The sequence below is a fragment of the Aythya marila genome (assembly GCF_965140915.1).
Source record: "Aythya marila genome assembly, chromosome: 1".
Classification (NCBI taxonomy): domain Eukaryota; kingdom Metazoa; phylum Chordata; class Aves; order Anseriformes; family Anatidae; genus Aythya; species Aythya marila.
Genome location: NC_139042.1, coordinates 3,680,955 through 3,703,766, shown reverse-complemented (window position 1 = coordinate 3,703,766; position 22,812 = coordinate 3,680,955). Strand labels below are relative to the sequence as shown.

The 22,812-nt window shown below is 49.6% G+C and overlaps 1 protein-coding gene across 3 annotated transcripts in view; it reads left to right on the top strand.

Moving 5' to 3' along the window:
• Positions 1–22,812, top strand: part of GAB2 (GRB2 associated binding protein 2) — a 75,533-nt gene that overhangs the window by 17,345 nt on the left and 35,376 nt on the right. The window lies entirely within an intron of this gene.

Sequence of the window (22,812 nt, the reverse complement as noted above, 5' to 3'; positions counted from 1 at the left end):
GGAGAGCCAGGAGCCCAAAACCTGCTTGCGTTGATGTGTTTGGGCAAAGTGTTTATGCAGTAAAGGAGAAAGGGTGATGTTTTTCATCCTGGTGGTGTGTTTGTGTCGGTGTCAGACGGTTTCACTGCTGCACAGACAGGAGACGGCTGCTATTTTAGTCGCTGCTGCAGAAGAGTTTCTCATAAAGGTCGTAAAATTAAAATAAAACCCGATGGGCTGACCCATCATTAGTGGTAAAACCAACTGTGCACCACTACAAACACATCCCACAGCAGGCTAACAGGGCATAGGAATGAGATTTAAAAAAAAAAAAAAAAAGAAAGAAAGAAAAAAGAAAGAAAAAAAGGATATTTTCCTAGCCTATTTATTTTTATTTGTGTTTCAGCTGACTTCTAAAATACCTACCTACTTTACATCTTTTTGACGTGTCAAAACCATTTATGATGCTGAAGCATTGGCAAGCTCATGTTTCCCCATCCTAACCCCAGCCCCAGGGATTACAAACCCTGGTGCAGAATGAGTGGCAGAGCCACTGAGCCTGCATCTCATATATAGGAAAACGGGGCAGATAAATAATTACAGCTATGTATGGTCTAGAACAGGGCAACAAAAGACCTTATTTTAAGCACCCAAAAGGAGTTACTGCTCATTCACCCCTTTAACACTTTGTGCAAGCGCTGTTGGAGGCTGTGGGTTGATGACCAAAAGGGTGAAGCTGTGGTTTCTCTAATAAGCCCATGAAACATTTGGGTAAATAAACGGTTTTTCAGGTAAAATTGAGCCGTGTTTGTTCAGGAGCTTGAGAGGTGCAGGCTCAGGGTGCAGAACAGCCAGCCCAGCTCCTGAAGTTACCGAATCCCTAAATTGTTGCCACGCAGGGAAATCTCCTTCCTGAGCACTGAATTTCTTTGGGGTTTTTCTCTTTTCCAAATAGCCTTCTCCAGAGCACTTCAGGAAATCTTCAGTGTGTTGTAAAAGAAGAGGGACCAAAGCTTTTGCCAAAGAGCTCTTGCAAACTCTTTGGGCAGTCAAGGGACGTTTCTAGGACCGGCTTGAAAAAGTGTGAGTTTCTTCTAAATTTTATCTGAGACTCCAAAACCTAGAAGAGAGGCTCATCATGAACCCCACAGAGCTGTGCATCAAGAGCTACACTTTCAAATAGATAAAGAGCTGAAATCTCAACTGTTTGGACAGACCTAGCTGGGGATTTTTTGATAAATCTTCTTTTGGGGCCAAAAAAAAAAAATCCACTTTTTCAAAGCCAAAGTATTTTGCAGAGAAGCTTTGCTTTTGGCAAAGATTTGGAAAGCCTTTTTCTATCCTAGAGGGAAATGCAGGTGGGAAGGAGGAATAATAAAGTGGGCACTGAGTGCCCGTCTCCATGGATTTTGGGGATCTCAAGAAGCTCAGCCAGATGTGGAGATCTACCTGTAGGGATTCCCCCATACCTTTACTGATCACTGTGGCTACTCAGGGAGCTCCTGCCTAATTTTGGCACGTGTCAAATGTTATTTTTAATGTTCATCTCTGTCTGTTTTCCTCGGGCTGGCTCTTTTCAGCTCCGGGGCGCAAGCGTTGATTCAGGCCATTTGCTGGGAGATGTTTGCCGAAACCTCCGCAGAGGTGCAGCCGCGTCGGGAGGTTTCTATACATACCTCGCTCTGGGCTCATTGCAAACATCCTGCCGGGAAGAGGAAACATTTCCTCTGCCCCAGGATAACCTGCTTTCCTATAGAAAGAGAGTTTATGTTTCCGGACGGAGCATATGGGACATGGAAGAGGCTGCACCCCGAGGGCTGCGTCCACCGTTGGCTAAAGTCAACGCCGCGCCTTCCTTCGTTGGGTGGCACTTGGGGTCAGACCTGCTCGAGGATGTGCTCCAGGTGCTGGAGGAGCATCACTCGGGGCATTTTATTCCTTCCTTGCAGTAAATATTAACGTAATAGAGGCGTGCAAGGAGAGGGGCTGGAGGCAGAGTGAAAGCTGCTGAGGGACATGCCCTAAAAGCAAAACAAAACAACTATGGGGAGAATGGGAAGAGAGAAGCGAGATGGAGAGGAAGAATCCAGGAAATGAGGTGTTGTTTTGGTTGTCTGCTGCCTTCTCTTTTAACATAATGTCCAAGAAAAGATTTCCTGCTGCATGAAAGGGACAACAGAGGAGGGAAGCTTTTCCTAAAAATAACCAGGGGCTGCCTTGGCCTCTAGGGCCAGCTCCTCTGCAGGGAGCGTCGGGTTTGATGGATCAGACAGCTCCCGAGGGCACAGCCGCTCCAGCCCTCTCCCTCCCGTTCGATGGCGATGCATTGATCCCGAACAGAATCGACCCTTCCTCTCCCCTCCCTCCCCAAAGCTTTTTATCCCCCTCGTGTCAGTCATCTGTCAGCAGAGGGGATGGGGAGGGAAGAGGCTGGGAGAAATCCTCGGCCACTCACACGAGCCGGGCGAGGAAATAATGAAGGCAAGATGAGTTGTCTCGCAGACTCTGAAGGTGTTGAATATTAAAGTGTAATTCCACGGATCTCCGGTGCAAGTCCTAACCACACCTGACTGCTTAGCTTCCGAGATCAGACAAATTGTGCAGTGCCAGCACGGCACGGCCATGGGTGTTGCTGCCGTGAAGGTGAGCTAGCAACAGTCCGACACCCCAGGGATTGCAACCGGTAGGTGAAATAGTGTGATAATGGGGTTTTTGGGGGTGTTAATGCCATAGTGTTGGCAAGGGAGCGTATGTGACAGCCCCAAAGGCTACCTGCTTATCTTATCCTGTTACTATAAATTGATGAAGAGGGGGACAAGGTGAGATTTGGGTGCAGAAGGCAAGAGGTGAGCTCCTCTCGCTATCCTCACCCAAAAGAGCACTGTCTGTAAGCACCTTCTTTATGTCCCCGGAGAGCTGGCAGGAAAACAAAAGGTAAAATAACACCAGGCAAAGGGCTGAGGATGAGTCCCAGCTGCAGCTGGCATTTCTTTAAAAAAAAATAAAAATTAAAAAATCATCATTAGGTTTCCAAAACACTCAACAAAGGAGAAAAACATGGAGAGAAGAAACGAGCGTGTCAGTCCTTCTTTCCGAGATCTCATGGCCCTGGCACCTAAAGGGTCACTGCATGCTAAATAAGCTGCTGGCAGCTTTTTTTTTTTCAGGGCACAGCTCCATCCCTGCACACCCTGGGTTGGGTTTCCGAAATGCTGCTTTTCATTGCCATCGCCTGGTTCAGCCAGCTTCAGGATTGCTCTGGGTCAATGCAGCAGCCAAAGAAGTTCCCAGAGGGAGCCGTGCTTTTATAGAGGAGGAGATTATCAATTTTTTAATGATATTAAAGTCTGGAGAAATAGCTTTGGAAGCACTGCTATCTGATCTGCCTCCCTGCACTGTCTGTAGCTGCACTCAGCGGGTGGTTACGACCCATATGCCAAAGATGCTCTCTGCTGCCTAGATTAGGTGGATGCTTTTCCCCAAAACAGGCAATTTCGCTCTTTTGGGGATTCCTCCACCTTTCCCTGGGGTGTATAGGACCAGCCACTCTTTGGGGTCAAGGTAGACCTGGCAGACTTTTGACCATAGCCCAGGCTAGCAGGTCCCAGGTGGGCCTTCAGCATCTCCAAGCCAAGATCTCCCAGATATGAGCAGGTTTTCAGGTCTTCCTCCTGAAAACCAGGGAGCATCGCTGCTGTCGAGCCGTGGCTTCCTTGTAGAAGCACTTATTGCCGAGACAAGCGACAGGGAAATGGTCACTGGAGGAGTTTCTGGGGGGCTGCAGCTTTTGATGGCCACGGTGGTCCTTGCAACCTGCCTTTAAGGGAGCTGTAAAGCCAGGAGAGCTTGAAGCTAGTGGAGATTGTCTGGATTTTAGGTTGAGCATCTGAGATGAGAATCTGGCCCTAGACTTTTATTTCTGTTGCAGCAATGACTTGGGCTGTGCAGGAGCAGGTTTGGCTGTTGAAATCACATCTTGTCCCATATAAAAGTTGTATCTTCTCCTTGGTGCTCCCTGCCTCTGTCCCACAAGGACATCACTCTCCTGTCCCCTTCCCTTCTCTCATTCCAGGACTCCTTAAAAGCAGTTGCATTTTCCTGGCTTCACTTTAAACTTCTGTAGTGAAAGGTTGGACGTGGTGCTTGGGGACATGGTTTAGTGGGTGACGTTGGTGGTAGGGGGATGGTTGGAGCAGATGATCTTGGAGGGCTTTTCCAACCTTAATGATTCTAGGTTTCTAAATCAGACCTGTTTTGAAAAATATAACAATAAAACAAAAAATATTTCCTTGAGTTTTTCCCAAACTGCATAAAGCATTCGGACATGTGAGAGACAAAGACACACATGGAGTAGGTTATTGAACCCAACCTGAGCTACAGCCCCGGTAGGGGAGTCTTATTCTGAAAATAACCATCAATTCTTGCTCATGCATGCCATGATCAGCTTTTGGTCCAACCTTGGTCCAAAAATTTGCAGGGAAAAGACAGTTTATTCACCCTGTGAGGCTGTAAGTGGGAAATAAAATCCTAAACCAGGTGTGGTTCTCATTGCTCTTCTCGTATAGCCATGGATGGTTCCTAGATACTTCACGTGGTGCCCTGTGGTGAAGTGATGCTTGTAGTCACTGCCATTTACACATTCTCACCCAAATAAACCTCAGGGCTCCCTGGTGGGAGCACGGATTTTATAGCCCCTAATGGGATTTCTGTCCCATCCTAAAACCACTCCGCATTTCTTTGAACCCACAGCTAAGCAAATCCCTTCCATGCGTGACGTTCGTCTCTCCCCCACCGCTGCTTTGAAACGCAGAGGGAATCCAAAGGGGGGGGGGATTAAATAACGGCAGCGATTTCCCGGAGGTGCATCCCGCGCCACGTCTGCCGGTAAATCTGAAATATCAATAGCGCCGAGCGACCGCAGGTCTCGGAGCCGGCGATGCAGCGTGTGCAGGGAATTTGAATGCCGCAGAGGGGCGGAGGGAGGGCTGGCAGCGCCAAGCCGTGCTGCACCGGTTTTCATGGAGCTAACAGCCAGGTTGGAGCTGCTGGGGATGCTGAAAACCGCCTTTGCTGAGCAAAAATTGGTGGTTGAACTCTGCCCTCCCCACGGTGTGAGAAAAAGCAGGGGGAAGAGGCGTTAATCTCACCCGGGATATCCATGCTCGTGCCCGTTCCTGTGCTGTTTTCCCCCAGAATTGCCCATTTTTCTCATTCTGCGCTGGGCAGACAGCCCTGGCCTGGGATAATTCAGGATCCGCGTGCCCCCGAGGGAGCAAGAGGTCAAGACCTCGTGAGTCACGCTGCAACCCACCCCTCCGGGGCAATTTGAAATATTCTGCCTCCCATTATTGGATGATAATAAATCCCTGTGATTTCCAGGTGCTTTTTGCCAGACACGGCTTTGCCTTGTCTTTGTGCAGTGGCATAGAGGCAGAAGTGAACATCTGGGAGTCCCAGGCTGGAAAAGCTTCACATTGTTGGGCTTGTAGGGTGGCACATGGACGTACATCATCCCCTCAGGATCGGGTGCAGGAGTGTGCCACCTGTAATAAAAATGTGAGCCGCTCCTCCATCCAGAAGATGATTTAGGAATTAGGAATTAGGAATCAGCATTAGGAATCGCATCTACTGCAGGCATTGCCGTAATGCCATCGACAGCTAGTGGAGATCCCGAATAATGAAGCATTCCCTGTGGTGTTTTATCAGGAATCGCTAATAATGAAACGTTGCTCTGGGTGTTTTGTTGCCTTTTTTATTAATTTCTGGCACCTGGCACTCTCTTCGATGGAGTCCCTGGGTGAGAAGATGCTGGGCACCTTCCACCCTTCCTGCCCAGTCATGCCTTAAAGTCAGTTCAGATCCATTCAATGACCGTGACTTTGCTAAGAAGCTGAATTTAGGTTTTCTCCAGAAAAAAAACACCTGTATGCATGTTGTCAGGCTCGCTGCTTGGGAGGATGGAGAAACCGAGTCTGCACCAACCCCTCCAGGCATCCTTTAGGAAGCCCAACCTCCTGCCCCACGAGCATCTTGAGGGTGGGCTGCCACAATAATTGAAACCCGTTTAGTTCTTACAGGCAGGATTTAATCGCCTTAAATTATGGTAAATGGATGGGGAGTTATCCTGTGATCTCGACGCCGCGCGGGTCACCTTTAATTTCCTTTTCCTTCCATCATTAGCACTGGCGGGTGGGTGCTTGATTTATTCAGCGCCGAATAATAGCCCTTTCATGTGTATCGCTGTCGGAAAGATAAACAGGCTCCTCTGAAGACAAATTTGGGGGAGATGGATGTGACTTTTATATATCCGTGTATATATATATAAAGCAATTCAGCCCCCCCGGTGGTACCCGACCTCTCCGATGTCACGCGCTCGGAGCGACGATCCGCAACCTGCCCCGCTGGGGGGATGATGAATGCTCGCAAAGTGCTCTGAGAACATCAGATTAGCAGGACAGAGCCTCATTATTCTATTAGCCATCGCTGGTTCCTTGGCCTTTTTCACTCCGGGTGCACTTAGGGAAAAACCTGAAAGCCAGGCGGTGTTTACAAGCGAAGCTTGGTGCGTTCAGCCGCTTTGGGGAGAGCTTTTTGGGGCTGCTCACGGGTTTATTTTTAATGATGCACCTGTGGTTCAGACTCCGCCACCGTCCCTGCAAACCGCTGCCCAGCTCTTCATGCAAACACTGCGGATTAAAAATAAAGACCACGGGGCACTCGGCGTTATAACTATAGAAACCAAATATTTGGTTCAAGTATAAAAGGCAGGAGTGTTTATGACCACGAGGCCAAAGGCATTTCCAGCCAAAGTGGAATGTATTTTAGTTCTGCGGGCTATTTATAGAGAGGCAGCCACTCTAAATTTGAATCTTCCCTTCCGTAAGCATTTTTTGGGTGCTTACTGGGCTGTGTCCGTCTCATTCGGGGTTTAGCGACGTCACTACGGGGAGTCAGAGCAGTTTGAGTCACCCTCGAAGAGGATGTCAATGTTTTAGGGGGTTCTCTGGAAGATCTGCAAAGCTGGAGGAGGACTTTGCTTGAAAGATGAGTAAATATTTTCCTTGACTGTGAATTAAATATTTGGACTCGGAGCTATTGTTTTAACCCCTCCAATCTGAAAATAAATGTCACTTTGAATTGAAGAAATCCAAACATAGTTATGAAATGCTAAAGCGAATCGTTTCGGGGCCTGAGTTTTTTTTAAAGGTTGTTTACTCCAAGGGAATAAGTTTGCAGATCTGACACAGATGAACAAAATTTGTTTTTTGTTGTCACATCTGTCCAAGGTTTCAGCTGAAAACCATCACCTGTCTGTTCTTGAGGCTCGAAGCCGGTGGTGACGGAAAAGAAAAACAGGATGTAGGTGGCAAAATGGGCTCGTTGTCAGCGGCCTGAACAGGGCCGGGTGTTGATGGACACCACTTGCCCTTGCCCTGGTGGGCCTAAAATTGCAGCAATAACTAGAATCCTTCTCCATATTTGTATTCACAGGGGTGAAACCCAACATAAGGGCTGTGCGTGCTTCTCTTGAGTCCCAAAAGGCCATGATGGGTGCTACAGAGACCTGTAGAGAAGCTATAGGATAAGGAAGCTTGTGTAGATCATCCATGAAGAGACCTAAACCCAGGTCAGCAGCTGTCAAGGGTCATGCCTTCACCCCGTTCCTGCTCATCCTACTCCACAAACCCGCTTAGTGATTTCCTTCTTGTCCCTGCTGTTTACACCCTTCAAATATTTGCAGGCCATCGAGTTGCCGCGTCCCCGCTGAGCTGCCGTTAAGCCAAGCTAAACACATTATCTCAGAAAGTCGGTCTTTCTGGTTCCATCATAATATTTTGCTTCGCTCTTCTCTGAATTTCCTCGGGCTTATTGACATTTTCCCGGGATCGCGGCACCGGGCCCTGATGGGGAGACGGGAGGTGTCGTCTTTGGGGATAATTGAGGGCTGGGTGGAAAATCCAGGTGCCTGTGGTGGATGAACCAGAAGGGGTGCAGGGTTTCGTGGGGTCTGGATGCCTCCTTGATCTTTTTGAGCAAGCACAGACCGGAGGTGGCCCCATCCCACCTGGGCTCATCCCTCCTGTGAAGATGAAAACTGAATTTAGCCAGACTCAAACCCCTCCACAGCCCTTCGGCGATGTAGGACTACTCAGTGCTACTCTTCCAACTCATCTATATGTGTACAGGGTGGTTTCCCCAGGAAAAAAAATCATTAATAGCCCTCTAAGCGTAATGATAAAGCTTTGGAAGCCCACCCTGGTCTTGCTGCCATCTCCCCAACCTTCATTAACCCATGCCCTCGCTGATATTATCTCTTGCCCAATGTTGCTGGCCAAGGCAAGGAGACATCCTTGGCTTGGTGTAGGACTTCCTTTCTTCTGGTTCCCAAGACACTAAGACCACCTGGAGCTACACGTGGAGCCCACCCTCGCCGTTCTCCGGGTGTTTTCTCAGGGTGGAGATCCCAGCAGGGCTCCCATTGCTCATCCTTGCTGGTGGGAGGGCGAGGAGGCCACGTGTAGACAGAGCAGATCCACAACGGGCTTTCCTCCTATTTACTCAGCTGCAGAAACCACTTGAGTGCTTGGTGCTTGCGAAGAGCACCCGCAGAGTCAACACAAGCTTTCTTTTTTCCCCTCTCACCTGTCGTGGAGCCAGACAGGGGACACAGGACGGGTTTAGGAGTTCACAGCAAAAACAAAGCCCAGGATCCCCCTGTGCATCAGGAGGTAATGTAATAAGGAGCAGCTTCCTCCCAGATTTGCAGAGTATGGTGTGTATAAATTCTCAAACACCCAGCCAAGGAATCTGGGATGTTTTAGCCCAGCACGAACTCCCCATCTGCCCCAAAACCTACAGCCTGTGCAGGTTGGGGCAGGAAAGGCACGTATTTGGTGCATCCTGGTGCAGTCACAAAGTAGTAAGGTTTGTTTCTAAAGACGAACTGCCTCTGAAGGAACTTGCAAATGAGGTCCCGTGAGGGAATACCACAAATCTTTTATCATGGTGCATGTAGGTGCCAGCTCTGGTCTCGGTGTGCCTGTGCCTTGCTGCACTCCTTGGTCCCCTGATCGCTGCTGTGAGTGGGAGACATGGGCAGGTGGCATCAGAGAAGAAGGAAATATGAATGCAGGACTGCTGGGAATGAGGTGCAAGGTCGCAAAGTGGAGGAGAAAGCCTCTTTCAGCTTTGCCGTGCAGCTCCCAGAGCCAGCTGGCCACCAAGCTCAGCCTGCCCCACTGAAGGCTTTGGGACAAGGGCTCCCATCGAGAGCTGGACCTATTCCTCCTTGGCAGCCCGTGCAGAGCATCCTCAGCCTCAGAGCGAGCCCCTTGGAGAAGCTCCCTGCTCCCTTTGGAAAGCATCTGCGGTAGTCCGTGCCCCGGGGTCACTTGAGGAACACCTCCAAAGGCCACGCTTGGCTCACCGGGTCGGGTTCTTCATGCAGGTTAGCCACGAAGTTCATTTCCTCCTGGCCTGCCCAGGCCAGACACTGTGTTCCCATCCCAGGATTGATCCCAGATGTGAGTTAGCATTACAAATGCATCTCAGAACTGTCATTTCCCCCAGCCGTTCTCCTCCCCGCTGCCAAGTCCTCCACCCCCATCCCCGTCCCTCTTCTAGGGGGATGATTAACACATGCTGCAATAAAACTCATCAGTTACTGATCTTTCCACCCCTCTTTGCTGCAGGTTCAGGTTCCCACGCGCTGTTTTCTACCTCTCGGTCCGCAGAACCGTTGCAGGCAGAAAAATGACTCCCCACCCATAACTACACTTTCCACCCCCAAAGTATTTCTGCAGATAGGAGCTCAATTCCTTTCTTTCTTTATTTATATTTGTAACATCCATCTGAGATCAGGTCTCGATTTGGCACTTGGAAAACTGCGGTACAACAGGGTAAAAACCCCTTTTTCCAAGCCTTTGACAGAGAAATGTCAGCTGCAGCATCAGATCTCACCAACTCCTGCCTCCCCATCTCAGATATCTGCCGTAGTTTATTCTGTTCTGTGTAAATTATGTCATAAAACAGCCGTAATGTATGAGCTTTATGAAGCTGAAACCAGGCAGGAATTAATGCATTTCATGTCTACCTCCAAGGTCCCCCTCCAGGTCTTCTCCTATGGGGTGAAATTCAGCCCGCTGTTTGTTTAGCTGTCCCCACGAGCCTTTCTTTACATGCACCCTTCATAGCAAGGATAATCAGCAGCACATTTGCTTGAGGCAAAGCGTATCCCATGAGACTGAGGCTCAGTCCAAGCATCACAAAGCATTTGGGCTTTAAAACTCTCTCCGGCAAGAAGCTGGTGTTATTATAGGGTAAAGAGTAGGGCATGGGATGGGGCCCCCAGTCCCCTGCGCTATGCAGGCACCTCGCAGCTTCATTTTGTCCCTGCTGCACTCGCCAGACACTTTGGTGGTGATGAAGCAAATCGAGCTTTTGTGTCCTCCCTAATAGCCTGAGAGTCCCGTCGAGGCTGAGCACTTTACAGGCCGCCTTTATGGCAGGAGAGCAGCTTCATCTTTATGACACTAATGGAAAAACAAGACCTAATGACGGCTAATCCCATTCATTTCACTTACAGGGGTGCTTTTGGTGCCAACTGCTGTTTGTGCTGTCAATTTGGTGTACCCGGCTCTGCCTCGCAGTGCCGATCTCCTGCTCCTCCACACCCCGTATCTGTTCGTTTGAATTTGGGATTGCTGCGGAGCAAATCCAGCAATCCTCTGGCTGGAGAAACCCAGGAGATGAGAAGAGGACGGTCCACCTGCAGGCCTGGATGCCTTCAGCCAGAGCTTTTCCATGAGCTCTGCGCCTCTTAGGCCAACACATGCAGATGGGCTCGTCCCCTGTTACCATCACATTTTCCATTTGTATTTCGAGACGAGCCAGCGTGGGGAAGGCTTAAGGTTTCTTCCCAAATCCATAGGTTCAGGGAGGGCTCAGCGCTGCGTAGGAGGGAGGACCGGGGAGTCTTGTTTCTCTGGCTGTGTCCGTGCGGCGCATGGGCTGAATGTTTCCTTTGTGGTTTTGTCTGTGAAGGCTTGTGTCTAGCCCTTTGCTCTCGTGCCAGGGAGTCCCGGCACTTCCATCCTGGAGCTGTCTCACAGGGACAAAGGACATCAGTCTGCGCGCAACTTCCCTGGCTCTTGCCTTAGCCCTTCTGACGGCTTTGTGTTTGAGTGGAGCATGGTTAAGTGGGTCGACAAAGAGGTCATTTTTCCAGCTCAGAGTGCCCTAATAAATTAACCAGGGAGGATTTTAATAATACATGAAAGGAGAGAGGTTTTGCTGCTTTGGGAAAGGCTTTTCAGCTATCGACGGGGTCACCAGCTGGGGACGGTGGCCACAGGGATTCCAGCAGAGGGAGAGGTGGTGGGCCCCATCCTCCACCGAGTGCACGCCAGTGGCTGAGCACCGTTTCAACCCACCGAGGGAAATGTTGGTAACAGTTTTCCACACACATCAGCGAGCAGAGGAGCTGCTCTGGCGTTGTGGTGGCGCGGAGTTAGCACCCGTCCTCGTGCCCGCTGCTTTGAGGCCTGAAACGTGGGCTTCAGGCTGGGCTCCCGAGAAGATGAGGCTGTGTGATCAGTCAGGGGGAACAGCAGACTACCACAGTCGTGTCTGGGCTTCAGCCACTATTGTGGAGTAATTTAAATTTAAGGAGAAAAGGCTAATCCGCAAAGTTCCTACTAAATGGTCCTTTTGATCCTGCAGCTTCTCAGCTGTTGTGAAGTGGTTCCCAGCACCTCACCCGATTCATTCCCCCCTTGGCTTCCTTCATTGTATAGAAGTCCTTAAACCAAGCAATCTGTTACCATGTCCTTGGGTTATTTTTCTGCCTCGTTCAGCCAGATTTGTGGCCATCCTTCAGGTCAGACTAGGAATATTTGATGTCAAGAGCCTGTTCTCGCTGTGTTGTTGGTTAGCTGGGAAAGAGGAATGACTGGAAATCCTGCAGCTTCCCATATCTACTACTGCAGGAGCTTCTGTAGGCTTCACAGCTCTAATTTTGTATCAGGAAGAGTGCAACCCACAGGACCAGGGAGGTGCTCGTCCCCCTGGGCTCTGCTCTGCTGAGGCCGCCCCTCGAGTGCTGGGTTCAGCTTTGGGCCCCTCAGTCCCAGAAGGACATCGAGGCCCTGGAGCCTCTGCTCACAGGGAACCAGGGCCAGGAGCAGAGGGAACGGCCTCGAGTTGTGCCAGGGGAGGCTCAGGTTGGCAATGAGGAGACATTTCTGCTCAGCAAGAGCGGTCAGGCCTTGGGACGGGTTGCCCAGGGAGGTGGGGGAGTCCCCGTCCCTGGGGGTGTTCAAGGAGAGCTTGGACGTGGTGCTTGGGGACAGGGCTTGGTGGTGACATTGGTGGTAAGGGGTGGTTGGAGCAAATGATTGTGGAGGGCTCTTTCAACCTTAATGATTCTAGGATTCTATGACATAAGCATCACAATTAAGAGTAGGTTTTGGGTAGGCCATCTTCTCATCCATTTGACTGCCTCATCTCTGCTGGCTAAACCACACTCATGTTTATCAAGTCACTTCTTATGCACCTGAGTTCCCAAGGCCAAGAAGACTGTTGTGTGCTCAGGAACACGCTTTGTCTGCTGGCAGAAAGCAAGAGGTAGGGCAGACATTTGATTAATAAAGTGCCACCTCCCGAGGAAGCCCTGCACCAGTGTCTGAGCCTGTGTCTGAGCATCCTCACAGTAAAGAAACTTTTCCTAAATTTTTCCTAAAATCCCTGAAATTTTTCACCTCCAAGATTCATCTAGTTCATCTCAAGTTTCATCTACAAGTTTCATTTAGTAAGGGAACCCATCACTGAAGGGCCATGGAGAGATTTGAAGGTCTGGTACTTGAGGAAGAGGTGAGCAGAGCAGTACAAAAAAATTCCTGCAGGGAAATTCATGGATTGAATTTCCCTGCAGCAGTCTTGTTTCCTCTCCACTACAGTGTGGGAGAAAAGCACAACAGCTTTGCAGATACGGGGCGAAAGCAGTCCTGTTAGGGGCAGGTCAGTTATAGGATATCGAGGGCAGCCCAGACAGTCCTGCAGTCATGGAAGGTGAATTAAAACCCGATAGATTCTAAGAAAGATGTCGTCCTCTTTTGTGGCTTTTCTCTGTGCTGTTTTTCAGGGATTAATGCTAGTTCTCAGCATTTCTATAAGTGAAACGGATCTGATGGCTCCTGCGGGGAGATGCTGCCAGTGGCACAAAGGGTAATGAAGCAGTAAATGTTGAAGACAAATTCATCAGATGGAGCAGTCTGGATCACTTGGCAAGCAGAGCCGATTTAAACAAAATATGTTAGAATACAGCCCCGTGCAAAGTTGTACATCAAAGGCGAAGAAATGAAGATTGTTCCTATGGAAAGGTGCAATGAATCATCAAATGCAGGGATTTGCTGGGTTTAGGAGAAAGAAACTGCATGAGCAGCTCCTGACATGAGTGAGGCTGCGGCAGAAATAGCTACTGCAACCTTTGACGTCGAAATAAAGGGGTAAAAGGTGCATTTATTTCTCCTTACGTACAGCAACAGCAAGCTGTATTAGACTAGCTGCCTACTAATGTTGATGCCAAAGAGTAAGAAAGGGAACGTGAAAGTATTGCAGAAACGGTGTTTAGCACAGAAAATGCCTAGGCTGGCAGCTGGTTAGCTTTTCAGAAGAGCTGAGGGGTTGCAGCACGCAGGTGAATGTGATATTTTCTCCCAGCAAAGGTGCTAAGGATCCTTCAGTCTGATGGAGAAAAGCATCCCAAGAGCCCGTTGTGAGATGCCAAAGCCACAAAGTGATAAATTGGAAGCAACCCTGCTTTTTTCCTTTCCTTATTTTTTTTTTTTTTTCAGAGATGATGGCTTAATGTAAAGACAAACAAGTGCTTACCGGGTTTCATGTGAACATAAAGAGCATCTGATGTAGAAGAGATCAGTTTATGGTCATAGCGCCATTGAATAATTCAGGTTGGAAGGGACCTCAGGAGGCCTGAGCAGGGTGAGCTGGTTCCCTGGAGAAGTTTACTGGGCTTGAAACAAGAAGTCAACTTAGTTTGGCTGTGTAACAAGTGAAATTTGTCTCCTCATGTTGTGCAGGTCTAGGGTTGTCCCCACGTACACCCCAATGTGCTTGTGCTGTCTGTGAGTGTCTCCTGGAAAGTGGTAAATCCTTCAGCAGGTTTCAGCAGGAAGAGATAATTAGGTATCTACCAGTTTCATCTAAAGGAGAAGAAAAATCTGCTTTTAACCCAGGAAAGGCTTTCTCCAGAGCCTGCACATTATGAAGCACCGGGGAATCCACTCATTAGGTAGCTCTTTTATACTGCAGGAATAAACCCCACCGCCCCAAACCAGCTTAGCCACGAGAAACCAGCTCATGGGTGAGTGCCATGGAGCTGTCTTTCTCAGGCTTTTGACTGTTTCTCTTATTTTTTTCCCCACATTGGATGTGTTGGTCTCCACAGTCTCCTGTTTCTATCCTGCCAAAATACCAACTACACCCACGTTTCCCAGAGCAAACCCAGGCAGCATGAGAAGTTGCTATGGTTGGGCTCTTCTAGGAGGGTCAATGTGGACAACAGAGGCTCCCTTTCTCTTTCCAAGCATCTTCCTCCTCCTATTTTCACTTTTGTCCACAATTTCCAACACAGGGATCTCCTTTACTACACGTGATGGCACCCAGTAACTTTCAGGGGCCTTCCTTTCCACGCTCTCCTTCAGTCTCTACTTGAGGCCAGCTAAACTTGAAGCCTCCAGAACATCCCTCAGGGAGGATTCCCACAGATTGTTTCTGCATTGCCCAAATTAAAGTCTCCTTCTATGTGCCCCAAGCTTGGGTCCCGTTATCTTCAGTGATGCCCTGTCATCCTTGTGTTAGGCAAGAGTGGGCAGGTCATCTCCACCACCTTCTCCCTGCTGTTGTTGGTTTCCTCAGCCAATTCCTCTGTTTTTCTGTAGTTTACAGACACAATAGGGCTGCTTCTCTTGCCCCTTCACCTGAAATATCCTTAAATGCTTCTTGTGTTTGTGTTACTTTCCATCTGGGACAGCTGCAGGAGGAGCACTGAGCCATCTCCTCTGGGTGTAGTTGCTTCAAGCACACTCAGGAGGTGTTTGCTCACTCTTCAGATGAGAAGCGTTCCCATTCCCTCCTTTCATCCACCCTACAGCCTCCCCAAAAAAAGTCCCCCATGGTCTGGTAAAGCCCACTGAAATGTGAGATCTGGGCCACGTCCCAGGAATTCGCTGTTGTCACCATTGCCTCTGTGAGAGGCCTGGGTTTGGTTCAGGCTGAAGTGACTTTGGTGAAATTAGAATAATCTTAACCCATTCATAGAAAACGTGGGTTTAATCAAAGACAATATGTGTGGGTCATGATGTCTGCCATTTGTCATGGTCAAATGAGAGCCCCTTGGCCATGCAGGAGCAGATCAGTACCTTGAAGATGCCTCCTCTTGCCTCCTGTATTTAGGGGGTAGAAGGTGTCTTCTTGGTCTGGAGGATATCCTGGTGGTCAGGCCCCCTAGTAGCCCTAAATATGTATCCCCACTAGATTCAGGGAACATTTGGGCAGGGATAAATGGCTTCGTTTCCTCTGAAAGGGAGTCAGTTCACTTGAACCAGCACCTGGAGGCAAGAACATTTTTTTGTGTGTCAAAAAATGATTATTTCTGTGAGCAAGAGACTCGGGCAGACATGTGCACCTTGACCACAGCTAGAAATAAACTAGACGTGAAAAGGGGGAAAACTCCACAAGGAAAAGATCATAGAGTAAAAGTTATTGGAGTCAAAGATCAAGGGAGTGTTTTATTGGCCTGAGAGCCAGAAGATAAAGTCCTTTCCTCACTTCTGCTAAAGGTTTGGGTAGCCCTGGCTGGGTTAGCGCTCTCCTTTCATTCCTGCTCTGCCTTTTCTCTTCCAGTCTGGCATCTCTGAGCTAATGCAGTTTCTCACTGTGTGGCGCCTGGCACAAAGCAGCCCAGATTTTGGATAGTTTCTCATGTTGGGGCTACCATTGTAATATTTTCTTGACAAAAGAGCTGTGACAAGGAAAGGTGAAGGTCCAAATTTGTGTTGTTTTTTTTTTTTTTTTTTTTTAAGGCGTGAGAATGCCCAGTTCCCAGGGTATTCCCAGGGGTCGGGGGCTATTTTTTTGCCCCATCATCTCACTTTTGAAGAGGTTTATCCAACTGGCAATGGTTACACACTGGGGCAGCGTGTAAAAGTGATGCAAAATTAACAAGCTTTGGAGTTTTTCTAAAATAGGAAATCATCCTTAGAAAGGGAAACCCACCCCAAATACCCCCATTTTAAGCTAGAGAAACCAGGAGTCAGTCCTTTAGATGGGGGGAAAACTTCCTGGCACTTTGCTATCACCTTCAGCCCCACGATACCTCCTGCTGATCATCTCAAAGCTAACAGCAGGTACTGATTTGTGCTTCTCATAAAGCTTGCCAAACGCTGAAGAGGTTCAGTATCATCTGTAAGACCCTTTTCCTGCATTAAGTGAAGGAATTAGTGTGCCAAGGGCAGCGGGAAGGACACGGCTCTTATTCCCCTCTTCCATCTCTATTTCCATCCTCCTTCACCTAAGAGGTGGAGGGCAGAGCAGTTTAATTATAGTATCGACTCCAAAAGCTGACACAGGTGCCTTCCTCCCAGATGATCAAAACTAAGCCTCGAGTTGTCGTTTTCAACGTCTTTTCTTGGTTCAAAAGTATTGCTTTAGATCGGCGCGGCTTTGTAACACGAGCCGTGCTTGGGATTTGAGTGCTAATGGGTAAAAGCATCCCTGCAACATGTTTCGTGTGGGCAGAGACTGGCGTATGTTCACCACAGACATCGGCACACCAAGTCTGGGGCAGGATCTGTGGCCAGTGCAATGTGTTTTTTTGGGGCAAAACCCTATTTTTATGGGAGCAGCCCAAAGCTATGGGTGAGGGAAGGAAGCACTGACAGTGCTGTGGGATTTATTTTGCTCTTGTGGAGGCCTCCTGCTCTCTCTGCTCTCTCTCACCCCTTCCAATGCCTGCTCCAGGGAAAAAGAGACAGTGACAGCACAGCCTGCCCAGAAAGCTAGAAAAACTCAGTCTCGGTTATCAAAGTCATTTGTTTGTGCTGAGTTCCCATGTCCAGCCCTGCTTGTGTAACGGGCCCCTGTCTCTGCCAACTGGTTCTCATATCCCGCTGGGAAAGCGCTTATCAGGGCCTGATACCAAAGCCTCAGGAGGGGAAAAATCTCCAAGCAGTTTGCTTTTGCTTCCAGAAACCCCAAGTTCTCAAAAAGCAAAATAAACTCCTCTCTTGGCTGCTTGTGTGCTTGTGCCGTGCGTGTTGACGTCTGTCAGTCTGCCCAGGGGCGGCTCTTACTACGGACCATTGACCTGGGGAGGGAGAAGGGAGATGAAATGGGTGTTTTAAAGGAAAGACAAGGTGTTATGGGGTGACCAGAGGCTGCTGTGGGCTCTGGGGCAGTGCTGTGTGGTTCCTGAAGAGAAACGGCCCTGGGGGTCATGGTGGGCACTGAGTGGAACGGGAGGCAGCCACGTGCCCTTGCTCAGAGGCCTCGTGGTCTCCTGGGCTGCCTGGGGTAAAGCAGGGCCAGCAGGCCGAGGGAGGTGATCCTTTGGGGTGCCCAGGGCCAGGCCCAGAGGCCCCGGGCCCAGTCTGGAGCCCAGGAGGTGCCCTCTGCCCCTCAGGAAGCACTGCTGGGCTGGGCGGGTGCCGGAGCCCTGGCACGGGCTGTCCAGAGAGGGGCTGGGGGCTCCTCCTTGGGGATCTCCCCCAGTGGAGAAGATCCTTGGGGATCTTCTGGGGAAGCACCCCCAGGACCCACACGGCCAACGACAAAGCACCTTGAGGCCAAGCATGAAAAATCCCTTTAGCTGCTCTGGCTTCTGGACCAGACCCAGACTAAACAGTTGGATGGAGACTCAGTGCGCGGCCCTTTGGGGCCCTGGTGATATCACCCAGGGCCTTGCTTTTGTAGGACGCGTTCCCTTTTCGCTCTTCTGTTTTGCTGCTCCGATCCCCCAAAGAAGGGTGTGCTGCGGTGGGGGGGAAGAAATTTTGGCTAGGAATAACAGAGAGAAATGCAGAGCAGGGCTGAATAGCAGGAAATACTTCCAGATAACGAAATCTGTGACGGGGCAGCAGGGCTACGGTGGGGGCCCCGCACATGAACTGTCTGCAGCCAGCCCCAGGGCAGGAGCTGGGCTCCAGATCTCTCCTCTTTCTTGCCACCTTATGAAAAAGAAATCACCCAGAAAAGTCTCCTTTATTCAAGGAGAGTCAAAAAATGTCAGTACTGCCCTTTCTCACGTGAAATGGACGTGTAGCAGGGTGCTGTGCCAGCCCCACGTTGGGGTTCAGGGTGTGAGCATGATGTTCATTGTGTCTTTTCACAGCAAGTTCATCGTGTATCAGTTCCTCACTGGGAGCTGGATCTAGTTATGGAAAAGTCATTTAGATTCAGAGATAATTGAGGTTGGAAGGGAGCTCAGAGCTCTCTGGCCCAATCTCTCGCTCAAAGCTTTGAAGTTAAGGCCAACTCTGAAGGTAAATCATCTTCTCCAGGCCTTGTCCTGGCAGGTTTTGAATGTCTCCAAGGCTGGACATCCCTCGCATCTTTTTAGTCCCACCACTCTTCGTGAAATATTTTCCTTCCATCTAATGGGAGCTTTCCTTCACCTCTGGCGCCGTCCCCGTGCATCTTCCAGCAGAGTTTGCCTCCAGCTCCTCTTTCTCTCTTCTGCACGGTGTAAGTACAACCTCACCATTTTTTATTTGATTTTTCCACCCCATCCCGGACCAGCGACTCCAGCATCCCAGCAGAAAAGTGGTCAGTGCCCTCACGTCACCCAGGGACATCTTTATTTTCCTAAGATCCACGGCGCAGCCTTGAACTCTTGAAATCTTTCCAGCCAGAGAACTCCCCTAAAGTAAATACTGAGGGAAGTGCTTTCCACATTGTGTCACTGCTTTGTCGCCCTTCGCAGAGCCCAGCAGGGCCATGGGGAGCCAACGGGGACGCGATGGTTCTGCGGCTCCCACCACCACCTCCATGGGTAGAAGCCATCTCAAGCCATTTCTTCCCCCATAACAACAATTTCTGATGGCAGGAGCTGGATTTGAAGCTTCTGTATCTTTTAATGAGCATTTTTAATGATCTTCCAGATAGGTTTTAGTCTAAAAACCTCCTTAAAACCCCATCACAGCATGTAAGAGATGCTCGATGAACGAAGTCCTTTGCTGGCCATGCCACCCCAGGGTGGGTTTTGCATGTAGCGATTTGGTGTGTGCTCCAAAAGCTAATTACCCCTCCAACGATGGGAGAAACCCCCAGGAGGGAAGTCTCGACAGCCTCAGACGCACACAAAGCTGAGTAATTTTTTTTAATTTCTATTAATTCCCTGGCTCCCCAGTGAGCCGAGGAGGAGTCGCCGTGCACCCCGGCAAGGCTCCCTGTGCCCCGCAGGCTCTCGCTGCTGCAGCTCGGCGTTATTAACACTGTCAATCAAAGCCTCCCCCTAAAGTGATGCCGCTAACGAACTCGCCGTGAACTCAGCTGCCGCAGACGTGTGATTAGCTGGGATCAGCACAGCAGGGCAGCCCGTCTCGCAGGTAGCAGGCTCTGGGTGCTCAGCCCAGGTCTCCTCCATCCTTTTTTTGGTGGTCCCAGGGCTGGGACCTGCTCATGGAGTTGAGTTGGTGCATTGAAAGGCGCTGTGAGCAGGCATCAGGTGAGGAGAAGGTGTTTGGAAGATTTTGGAAGGATGGATTTGGAAGGGGGTTCAGGCTCATTTGCTCTCAGGCTTGGGGATATCAGGGTCTCCGAGATGGGCTCCAAGGTACCTGGCAGGGACAATTAATTCACAAGTACAATTACCGAGTGAGTTTTCCTCACTCCTTGCTCCTTCTTGCAAGCCTGTCTTTATCCAAGATGTATTTATCTCCTTTGAGTTAGCACCGAGGCAGGGAGGGGAGAGGCTTTCTTGCATGAATAATAAAACCAGCATCCTCCTGTCCGTCAGATGAGATAACAAGCCTGCAGGGACTCCGACGAAGACGACATTATCATACAGGTCACCAGCAGGTTATTCTGCAATTCTCTCCTGAGCTTCTGCTCCGTGGTGCAAGAAGCCACCCAAAATGACTCAAAACCCATCTGAAACCTCCATCTCTATCCCCCTTTCCCAGGGCTGATCCTGCCAGGATGCTAAAATTGGAAGCAGACAAGGGGGGACAGCACGGGCTTCCCATGCACACGGTAGCATCCCCACCAGCAGCTGGGGGCCGTGGGGCAATAGCTGGAGCTGCTCTGTGCCCATGGTTATGGTCCGTGGCAAATCTGGGGCACCAGGACCTGCTCGCCCCTCTGCTGGGCTTGCTGCTCGAATCGCTCAGCCCCTGCTTTTTTCTCGGTGTGAAAAATTTGCCCAACATCACCGCTCGGTCGCTTATCCCACATGCCAGCTCAGATTAGGTGCTGCGATTCGTGTCAGGTCAGATTTTGGCAGGTTTATTTCACACCAGCGGTGTGCTGCGCTGCCGGGGACAAAGGTGGTGGTGGGGGGAGAAAGAGAAGGGCAGAGAGATTTCTAGGGAAATATTTCCCTCCTTTCCTTTCCTTTCCTTTCCTTTCCTTTCCTTTCCTTTCCTTTCCTTTCCTTTCCTTTCCTTTCCTTTCCTTTCCTTTCCTTTCCTTTCCTTTCCTTTCCTTTCCTTTCCTTTCCTTTCCTTTCCTTTCCTTTCCTTTCCTTTCCCTCTTACCCTTTCTACCATTTTCTATTCCATTTTCTCTTCCAAATACTGTCTGTGTGGGGCTTTCCACTGCTACCAGACAGACCACAGAGAACTAGAGAAGTTGTGGGTCTTGTAACAGAGACAAAAAGGAGAACTGTGGTGGCATCACTGGCATCGCTTACAGCATTTCCTTCTATTTTTTCCCTAAAAGCCCTAAATTCTGGATCCGAGTTGCTGTGTTTTGTGGGTTTTTTTTGTTTTTTTTTTTTTTCTAATGCAACTTCTCAGCTGCAAAGAAATGGCTTGGTGTTATCAGGAAGAAGCTAACGGGGCATTTCAGAGCTAGATAAAAAATGTTCATGAGTTTGTTCCCCAAAGATTTGGCTAACTCATTTTGAGGAGATGGACTGGCAAATTATTGCTGCTGCCTGGGGAAACTCTTTTTTCCCCTGCAGCGGCCGGACACGGCTCCCTCGTGTGTGTATTTCTTCATCTAGGAGCAGCTGTCTGAGAAGAAGTGGGTGAGCATCTCCCAGACGAAACCAAAACCTGCCAGCCCCGCAAGCCCTCTTGCTAAGCAATTTGCTGCTCCGCTGCACTTGGAAGCCTGCACTGAAGCTTTTTTTTCCCAGCCCCGGCAGCCAGATTAGGAATCGGTGCAAAACTGATTAGGTTACACCTCTCAAAGACACGAACAAAAGCTATTTTTAAGCCTTTGGGAAGCACGATGCAAATAATCACAAGGGGTTCTTTCCTTTATTTAAACCACCGCGTTCTCCAGAGCTGTAGGATCCTGATGGAGGTGGGTGTCCAAGACCTGGCTCGTGCCCCGTCACCTACAGGTGGAGCCTCGTGGGGCTGTCGTCACCTCGTGGGGAGCATCGTGGAGGTCCCAGCACCTCCCCGAGGCTCTCTTGGGTTGTCAAAGATGTTTGTGGCTGTCGCTTCTTCCTTCTTAGGGATGTCATGTGCTTTCTCGTGCCCTAGCCTCTCACCGTCATATGAACCCAAAAACTGGCGATTTGGAAAAATAATAAAAATAACAAACATCCATGGCTGGGGCAGGGTGGTAGGGATGATATCTGCTCCCGTGGCATCCTTTGGTGCAAAGAGACCTCCAAGATCACCCAGTCCAACCTCTGACCTAACACCAACCAGTCCTCCACTAAACCATATCACTGAGCTCTACATCTAAACATCTTTTGAAGCCCTCCAGGGATGGTGACTCCACCACCTCCCTGGGCAGCCCAGGGAACTCCCAAAACCCTTTGGAGTTACGCCTGCCTGGTTCTCCATACAACACGGCACTTGTAGCATTTAGGACTTTATCTTTCTGGCTCCCAACTGTTTTTGAAAAGGTTGGGGCAGTGCAAGGGATCAAGTGCAAGATGACTGTGTGTTCAACTTGCCCTGTCCCATATTTAGTCCAAAATGCTCTGACGGGCCTCGAATATCCATATTCAACCCCCAGCACCGGGGCTGATGACTGGCATTTCTTTTCCAAGGGCTGCCATACCTAGAAATCAATAATAACCTTTTATTCACTACGGAGCTTCCTACGTACTCGGGAGCAGAAGATGCGGAAAAACAAATGAAGCCTGGATTCTCCCCTGGCATTATTCCTGATATTTAAAAAGCCAAACTGCTTTCCCCTTGATTTTATTAGCCTTTCTATCCTGGTATTTAAACAGAGATGGGATCAGCGTGCTCGGTATCTGCAGATGCTCCCCTCTTAGGGGTTTTTCTGATGGACGGGGGACCTAGGGTGTTGTGTCCGAAGCTCCTGAGATCCTCTAAGCTGCTGAAAGGCATTTTGGCAGATTGTCATCCAGGAACGAAGAGTATTCAGGTCCTAAGAGCATGTCTGAGCTGTAGGGTGGGAGCAGGGTTGCTCTAAGCCTCAGGACTAGCACTTCTCGGGGTCATTGAGCCATTGGGATTTTCATACCTAACCAAATAACCAGCGGGATTTGGGTCTCAGAGTCCTGGGTCTGTGTGCTGCTTGTATGGACGCCCAGTCCCTGAGCATCCTGGGGTGGAAATGGGACGTCCACCTGTGTCACCCCATGCATGGCAGTGGTTTCGTGGC